The following is a 9,241-nucleotide window of genomic DNA, read 5'->3' on the forward strand; positions in this document are numbered from 1 at the left end:
GCGCCGCGCGCTCACCCGGATGCGCCGTCCCCCGCCCCTGCAGCGAGCCCACCTCGGGGCCGCGGCGCTTCCCTCGGGGCCGCGGCGCGGGCGGGGGGAGGTTCCGGCGTCTCGGCGCCCCCACCCCTGCCTGCCCGACCCGCGGGGCGGCGCGGAGCCGAGGCGCCGCGCGGCCGGCCGTAGCCGTGGGCGGGAGGCTCCGGCCGCGACGGGCTGGGGCCGTGCCGTCCGGGCCGATGGCCTCCACCTAAACCTGTGTACGGACAAAGAGGCCGCCGCAGCAAGTAAAATAAAACTCGGGCCGTTTCACGTCGAGCAGACCACGGGGTGAGAGGAAATGGAGGTGCCCTCACCGCGCCGTGGAGGTTCTGGGTCGACCCCGGGCCGAGCCCAAGGCTGCTCCGGACCCGGGCGGGGTCGCCCGGGAGCGGCCGAGGTGCACTTGGAGCTGGAAGACCGCCGGCGGCACCTTCGTGCGGCCCTGCTGAGCCCTGCGCCAGGCGACCGGGATGCAGGAGGTCCGGGGGCCAGGGTGGGCGGTGAGAGGCGAGGCCACCGACCGGCACCGCCGGAAGAGGCAGCCAGGCCTCGGGGGACGAAAACAGCCCCGGCCCCCTGCAGAATGGGGATTGTTTGGGGCAGAGTCTCCTGCGTAGTGCTCTGAGAGGGGCCCTTCCACTGTACCCTCTGGGGAAAAGCTCCGCTTTAGCACTAAGTCCATTACCCAGCGGTACCTTCCTCCGAAGGGAGGACACAACCCTGGTCCTCTGTCACTCACACATAACCAACCGTTCTCCAATAAATTAATTTTCTACTTTTAAGTCATCCAGAGGTCTGTGTGCCTTGCTTGCCATCCAAGAGCTGGAATGATTAGAGACTAATGTTGATACTATTATTTAAATGGCCCCAGTTTTACTCTTTTAAGAAATGCTGTGTATGTTCACAGAAAGAACCAGAAGGCTGTAAGCAAACAGATGTTACCGAAGGTTATCTTTGGAACTACCCTGTTTTGTGTTTATCTACATTTTTCAAGTATTCTAAAATAAAAGTTGCTCTTTAAAGGTACATCTATAATATTTTGAAATTAAGTGAATCGTGATTGGCCTGTGGGGACTACAAGGAAACTTCACTTTGAAGTTTGTATCTCTTTTTAAAATATTGTATCAAGAAAATAAAGTACTGTATCTAGGGGGGAAGTCCTGCAAATCATCGATCTGATAAGGACTTGTATTTAGAAAATATATATATATATATATATATATATATATATATATATATATATATAGAACTCTTACAACTCAATAAAACTAATAATCCAATTTAAAATGGGCAAAAGAATTGGAAAGACATCTCAACCAAAGAAAAGATTTCAATGATCAACAATAGCATGAAGAGATGTAAAACAGCATTAGTCTCTACAGAGAGGCAAATCAGAACTACATACAGTGAGAAGGCTCTTCACACCCACTTCGATGCTGGGGGGGAAAAAAAAGGCCTGACAATAATAAGTGTTGGTAAGGAGACAGAGAAATTAGAACCCTCATACACTACAGATGGGAACGTGAAGTGGTGCAGTCACTTTGGAAAAGTTTGTTAGTTTCTCAAAAAGTTACGTGTAAAAAGTACCATATGACCCAACAGTTCCATTTCCTGGGTACATACCCAAGAAAATTTAAAACATGCCCATATGGCAAGTTGTACAGAAGTATTCACCAGCAGCATTATTCATAATCCCCAAAAAGTGGAAACAGTCCAAATGCCCAGGAACTGGTGAATGGATAAACGAAAGGGGGTATATCCATACAACGGAATGCTATTCAGCAATAAAACAGAATGAAATATTCATAGAAGATACACGTAGAAACATTAAACTATGTGAGGGCAGATGCAAAGAAGCACATACTGTATAAATCCATTTCGGTGAAACCTCTAGAAAAGACAAATCTACACAGTGTATTGGTTGCCTAGGTCTGGGGGTGGGAATAAGAAGTGAATGCAAAGGGAAACAAGGGATCCTTTTTGGAGTGATGGAAGTACTCAAATCAAATTGTGGTAATGCTTGCACAACTCTATAAGATTTACTAAAAGTCATTGAATTGTGCGTTTGAAATGAATGAATTTTATGGTATGTAAATATTACCTCAATAAAACAGTGGGAAAAATCTGTGTGCCAAGAAGTAGCCCAAGATAATAGCACCTTATCTAGTTGTAGCAAGTTCTTAGCAGTAAAAGAAACTTTTATTTTTTATTTTTTTTTTTAAATTTTTTTTTTAATGTTTATTTACTTTTTTTTTTTTTTAATTTTTTTTTCAACGTTTTTTATTTATTTTTGGGACAGAGAGAGACAGAGCATGAACGGGGGAGGGGCAGAGAGAGAGGGAGACACAGAATCGGAAACAGGCTCCAGGCTCCGAGCCATCAGCCCAGAGCCTGACGCGGGGCTCGAACTCACGGACCGTGAGATCGTGATCTGGCTGAAGTCGGACGCTTAACCGACTGCGCCACCCAGGCGCCCCAGTAAAAGAAACTTTTAAAACAAATGGAAAATTGTAGGGGCACCCGGGTGGCTCAGTCGGTTGAACGTCGGTTGAAAGTCGGTCGAAAGTAGGACGTCGGCTCAGGTCATGATCTCATGGTTTGTCAGTTGGAGCCCCCCACATCGGGGTCTCTGCTGTCAGCAGAGCCTGCTTTAGATCCTCTGTCTCCCTCTTTCTCTGTTCCTCCCCCATTTGCGCGTGCGTGCTCTCTCAAAAATAAACTTTTAAAAAAGTATAAAATAAAACATGGAAAATTATGTGCTGTTTGCACAGTACAAGGTAATAAAATGCACTTTTTACAACTGATTGTGTAACCAAGCACCATAACTTTCAACACCCTCAATGTACCTACTCCTATTCATTCAAAATATATCCTCCTTTTTACCCACTGAAAGAATTGGAAATGAGGTAGAAAAGAGTAAACATGCTTGAGAGCAAGAAAGAACTGAATATCTTACAACAAGGAGCGGGGTGTAAAGGGCTCGGTCTGGGAATCCAAAGAGGACATTGACATATTCTTTCCGATTTTATTCTTGTTTCCCCCTCAGTCCTGTGCCCCAGACTCACCAGATTCTCCCAGTTGTGGAGATGAACTCCACATTGTTGTGCTCAGAGGGAGCACTGTCTTTGGGCTGGATAATGGTATGACTGAGAATTTTTTCATGATTTTACCATGGAAGAAATTAACCTTTAATTTGTGGCGACCCTGACAGTGGACGAACCTACAAGAACTAGTCTACCTGCCCTGACTTTTTCTCACTGAGGCGCCTCAGAAGCATACCAGGGGAGCTGCTCTATTGAGTGAATGATTAACTCAGTGCATTGTTCCTATCTGGCTCTCCTTGTTTCCAATAATAATAATGCTAATATTCTTTTTGTGAATAAGTACAAGTTGTTTGTTCCCAATTAGCTGGAAAGAGATGGACTCATGGTAATGGGGAGATGTGGGAGATTGCCCAAAGCAGGGTAAACTGCCCAAGGATAATTGGGCCCTGTGGTGGGCAGCAGGAGGAGGGGGAGGGGATCTGTTACAGAATTGGGTGTCAGATGTCCTGACAGGGTGGGGAAGAACTGAAGAAGGTGACATTGAAAGAGGGATAGGCAAACACAAGCCCACACAGGAGTCAAATGACATGAAGAAGGTGGCAGTTATGCAGAATGTGTAAATGCTATCATTTTATGATTTTTTATTCCTTGTTTTGCCTTTCCAACCAAAGCCTTGTGGCTGAAGCCTTAAGACCATGGCTGCCCTTTCTCCTCTCCACACATGGTCTCTATACTTCCTCCCCAAGTGTCTCTTTTATGCTTGTGTTTCAGTGGCCAAATCAAACCCCCTGCCACATCTAACTTCTAAAGGAGCGGGAAAATACAATCAATTTCAGCATTGTCCCCAGAAAGCAGAGAGCTGCGAAAATTTGGATTATAACTTTAATAACTATCAGAAGTATGAAAATCGGAGGATAACACTTTCTTTAAACTTTTGGGGCGCCTGGGTGGCTCAGTCGGTTGAGTGTCCGACTTCAGCTCAGGTCACGATCTCATAGCCCGTGAGTTCGAGCCCCGCGTCGGGCTCTGGGCTGATGGCTCAGAGCCTGGAGCCTGCTTCTGATTCTGTGTCTCCCTCTCTCTCTGCCCCTCCCCCGTTCATGCTCTGTCTCTCTCTGTCCCAAAAATAAATAAACGTTAAAAAAAAAAAAATTAAAAAAAAAATTAAACTTTTAATTTTGAAATAATTATAGATTCAAAGGAACGTGTAAAAGTTGTACAGAGAGGTCCTTTGTACCCTTCATCCATTTCCCCCCTTTTACATCTTTTTTTTTTTAAGTAACCTCTACATGCAACCTGGGCCTCGAACTCACCACCCTGAGATCAAGAGTCGCATGCTCTACCAACCGAGCCAGCCAGGTGTCCCCCTTCAGTTACATCTGTAACGTAAAACGGACTATAAACTTTTAACTATAGCATAAAATCAAAACCAGGAAATTGACACGAGTACAACGGGAGTGTAGAGTTCTGTGTCATTTTATCACTTGTACAGGTTCCTGTAACAACTACCAGAAGCAAGCTACAAAATTATTCCATCACCATAAAGACCTTCCTCACTCTAGCCCCTCATAGTCATACCTACCCCTCCCTGCCCCACTATCTCTAACCCCTGGCAACCACAGCTCTCCATGTCTATAGTTTTGTCATTTCAAGAATGTTACATAAATGGAATCATATAGGATGTGACCTTTTTGAGACTGGCCTTTTTTTTTTTTTACTCTGCATAATGCCCTTGCATGTACTTGGGTACATATTGTTTTGTGCTAATCACTCTGTCAGCTGGGCCTGGCTCCCCACTTGGTCTTCTCTGACACCATCCAGCCGAGGTTAGAGGAGTCACCATGGCTGCCCTGCCTGTCGTGTAACAATAGGGTGAAGGTGGGAGTGTAGACTGTCCATTCAGCCTTCCCTGACTGGGATGGGGTGAGGTTGCATTTTTTCCTGCAGTTGGCTGGAATTGGGTAGTTACTGTGTAAACATTTTCTAGGTTGCCCCTTTCCTGGTTCTTTAGCTAGCGGGAGCAGGCATTTCTTGGGCTTTGTTTTGTTTTGTTTTGTTTTGTTAAATCTGTCCCCACAGTATTTCCAGGTTGCCACCTCCTCCAGCACTCAGACCAGGATATATGAAGTAAAAGAAAACTCAGAGAACTCATTTCCCTGTCATTCTTCAGATCCCACGGTCCTTAGTAAATTGGTTTCTCCCTACCTTTCAGAGTTTTCTCATGTTTGTTTTATATACAATGTTCAGGGCTTTTAGCTGCTCTTAGTGGGAAGTGTACTCCGTTCACGAGTCCATCTTGTTCTGGAAACAGAAGTTGAGAATAAAGTTTTAAGACATAAAATAGAGCAGATTGCAGATTATTCCTATAAAAATGTCACGTCCAGTTCCAATAGGCTTTCTTGAGTCAGAAGGAAGGGAAGATTTACTGCAGGTTTATTGGGAATCCCACACATAACACTCAGGACATTTGCATGGGCCACAATGTTTACTATATGGAAACCAGTATGGGGGGGTGGGGGATGCCGGAAACTGCTAGATCAGAGACTCAGCAGAATCTGAGGTCAGTAAGTATAGCAGAATGAGAAGGTTGAGATAGCCAGAGCCAGAGGATCAGGTGGAACAGGCCAGGCACTGATAAGGCTCAGGATATACCATTTGGACACATGGCCAATGATGTCGGAGAAAGAACTAAGGAGCTGAAAATGAAAATGAACCTAAGAAACTGAAGATAAAAGAGTCAGAGGTGTTTGGGGCAGAAGAGCATGTGACTCTTGATCTCCGGGTCATGAGTTCGAGCCCCATGTTGGGTGTAGAAATTATTTAAGTAAATAAATAAAGATTAAAAAGAGTCATGGGGTGCCTGGGTGGCTCAGTTGGTTAAGCGTTTGACTTCAGCTCAGGTCACGATCTCACGGCTCATGGGCTCAAGCCTTGCAACGGGCTCTGTGCTGACAGCTCGGAACCTGGAGCCTGCTTCAGATTCTGCGTGTCTCTCTCTCTGTCCCTTCCCCCACTTGCTCTCTCTCTGTCTCTCTCTCAAAGATAAATAAGCATTAAAACTTTTTTTAAATAAAAAATTTTTAAAAATAAATAAAAAGAAAAAGTGATCAACATAAAGTTTTTAAACTTTTAAGGAAACCAGGAGTCAGGATATAAGGAAAACCTAATTTGGGGGCAAAAATCAAGGACAATAGAAACAAGTCTTAACTGGCAGCAGATTTGGGCAGTCATTATTTAAAAAGAAATCAAATGGCATGAACCTGAAATGAAGATAAATGGAAGAGCTGATGGGTTTGGGGCTCGGAGATGTACTATGGAGTTAAATGACCACAATTTTAACTGGGAATGCATAGGAATTCATGGTATGGTTAGATGGCTTTAGGAAGACTCAATGGAAAAGAAAAAAAAAAGAACATGTTGAATAGCACAGGGTTGAGGAGAAGACTGCAGAATTTTACCAGCCCAAAGTGGCTTTTAGAGATCTATGAAATACATTTTCTTGGCCTCTTCTTGCCTCAAGTCATAGTTTTTTGGTCCTGCAGGACATCAGTCTATCTGCATAATATTCTACATATCCCTACCGTTTTATAAATTTAGGCCCAAGGGATATGGTAACAGAAGCTACATGACTAATAACCATGCCTTCACCTATGCCATACCATGTGTCTAAATGACCCCTCGGATGGTTTCCACTAGCTCTGAGGATTCTGATGGCCACCCATCCTACACAGCCCTGCTATACTGGTTTTCCTAAAACACCTCATTCACAAAGCTGCTCTCTGTCTATACACGTCAGTCAGGGATTCCAAGCTCTGCACAGTCTGGCCCTATTTCCACCTGCCACAGGCCCTCTTGCCCTCAGCTCACTCATAAGACTTCTCTGCTCCCGTCACACCACCTACCTCACTCTTCCTGACTCCCCACATGTTTCACTATTTGCTGCCTTGACTACTTTCCTCCACCAATCTTAATCCCTCAGGATTATTTGACAACCTCTTCAATCAGATTGATCTTTTCTTTCTCCTGAATTCCTATGACTTCTTCATCTGTAGCATATTTTTCCCCCAACACAAATTAGCTGCCTCATCATATTGTTGCTATAACATTTTATGTGTTTAAGGCTCCTATCACCTCCTGGATGGTTTGCACTGTTTATTAAAATAATTATAAAATAATTATAAAATAATATAAAAAATTTATAAAATTTTTATAATATTTATTTAAAAATTATATAAAATAATTATAAAATAATATAAAAAATTTATAAAACTTTTATAATATTTATTTAAAAATTATATAAAATAATTATAAAATAAATGTTTATTTATTTATTTTAAAAATGTTTATTTATTATAAATGTTTATTTATTTATTACAGGCGCCCCTGTACTTTGTACATTTTGAATATAAAAGTAATACATATGATACAAAATTCAAATAGGACAGGAAGATATGAAGCAAAAACAAATTCTCTCCCCAACAGCATCCCCAGATGTAGCGACCTTTAATTTGTTTGGTGGTTGTCATCCCTACCTCTCCTGATGAATACCTCTCCTAACTCTAAATAGTATACTTATAGTACCAATTCTTGATTTATCAACCTTAGACAATGTGCTTATCAGTTGCTGCTGTCGTATAAACATACCCCAAATCGTGGCTTATAATAAACACTATACAAGCTTAGGAGTCATTGGCTGCCACCATCCTGGACTTCGCTAGACTTGGCTCTAACTGTCTTCTAGTTTGGGGACTTGGGCTAAAGGAGTGTCTATCACTTGGCGCGTGCTCTTCCCAGGCAGAGGGCCATAGTTAAAGCACATCTCGTTCCAAATAATTTATATGACTAAGCCCAGAGTCAATGGGTAGGTATATGCCATACCAGGAGGCACAGCAAAAATCGTATGACAAAGAGTATGGGTGTATAATCTATTGCAAAGAGGGAGGAGAAAGTTGGAAACAATGATCCAGTCTACCCCACATAAGTTTCTATTGATTCCCACTTGCCAAAGATGAGGAATTGAGCTTATTAACACCACCTGTGTCTCCCTCCTTTTCTCAAAATTGTGTTAGTTGTATTATAAGTAGTTCTACTTTATAACTTTATAGAAAAAAAATACTTTCTTGATCCTTCAACTTCAGACAGTACCTAAAGTACCCAAATTTAGATAGTATCTTCAAGTCTTCATAATAAAAAAATGAAAATATGTGTACCTTTATACTTCCATATTCTCTCTTCCCTTTCTATCCCTTTCTAACTCATATATTGTGAAGGTTTATTACATTTCCTTTCTATTTTGGAACTATAATTAAGTCTTCTATGTGTTATATAGAAGCTGATTCAAAAAAAAAAACAAAACTAAAATCCAATAAGGAGCCTTAAAATACTCTCATTGTGGTAGATATTCTGTAGACTCAAGAAATGTAGTTGGACTTGTAAGAAGGAAATGAGTCTTTTCCTCAGTACGTATAGCTCCAAGACGAATATTTCCAATACCAAGAGCTAATATTTTCTCACTCATGATATTCTATATGCTATCCAGAATCATGCTACATGTGATTTGTTTTATACGAGCCATGATTTTCATTTTTGAGGGAGTTTCTGTTTGCCTTACTTTTTCCTCATTGACAGAAGAAACAATCACCTTCACTCTGTCTCTAAGTTCATACAACTCTTAAATCACATTATTTGTTGAAGTGAATCCATTTTCTTATCAAACACATTTGTCCGCAAGTCTTCTATGTATTTTACTTTGAACCAACTGCTTTTATACCTGCTGCCCAGCCAACAGCCTAGGGATTCTTTTTATTGCTATTCTGAGATGTGGCCGTTATTTCTTGGATTTCATAGCTTCACCTTTTTTGATTTCTATTTTCATTTTCTTAGAGCATATACTCAAGTGATTTTTTCCCCCAGATAAATATTGAGTTCTTTCAGTCCAACTTGCAGACTGATAAAGTGGCTAGGTTTGGAATTCTATGTTCCAAGCCACTTTCTGTTTGCATTTGAAGGCATCGTTCCATTGTATTCCAGCCTAAAGCTGGAGAATCTGAAAGCCAATATGATTCCCCTCTCTGTGAACAAGGTGTTTTTGCTCTCAGGAAGCATTTAAGTATTTTTTCTTTAACTGAGTGTACTGAAATTTCATTAGGATTTGCGAG

This window comes from Panthera uncia (genome assembly GCF_023721935.1).
Source record: "Panthera uncia isolate 11264 chromosome D3 unlocalized genomic scaffold, Puncia_PCG_1.0 HiC_scaffold_8, whole genome shotgun sequence".
Lineage (NCBI taxonomy): Eukaryota > Metazoa > Chordata > Mammalia > Carnivora > Felidae > Panthera > Panthera uncia.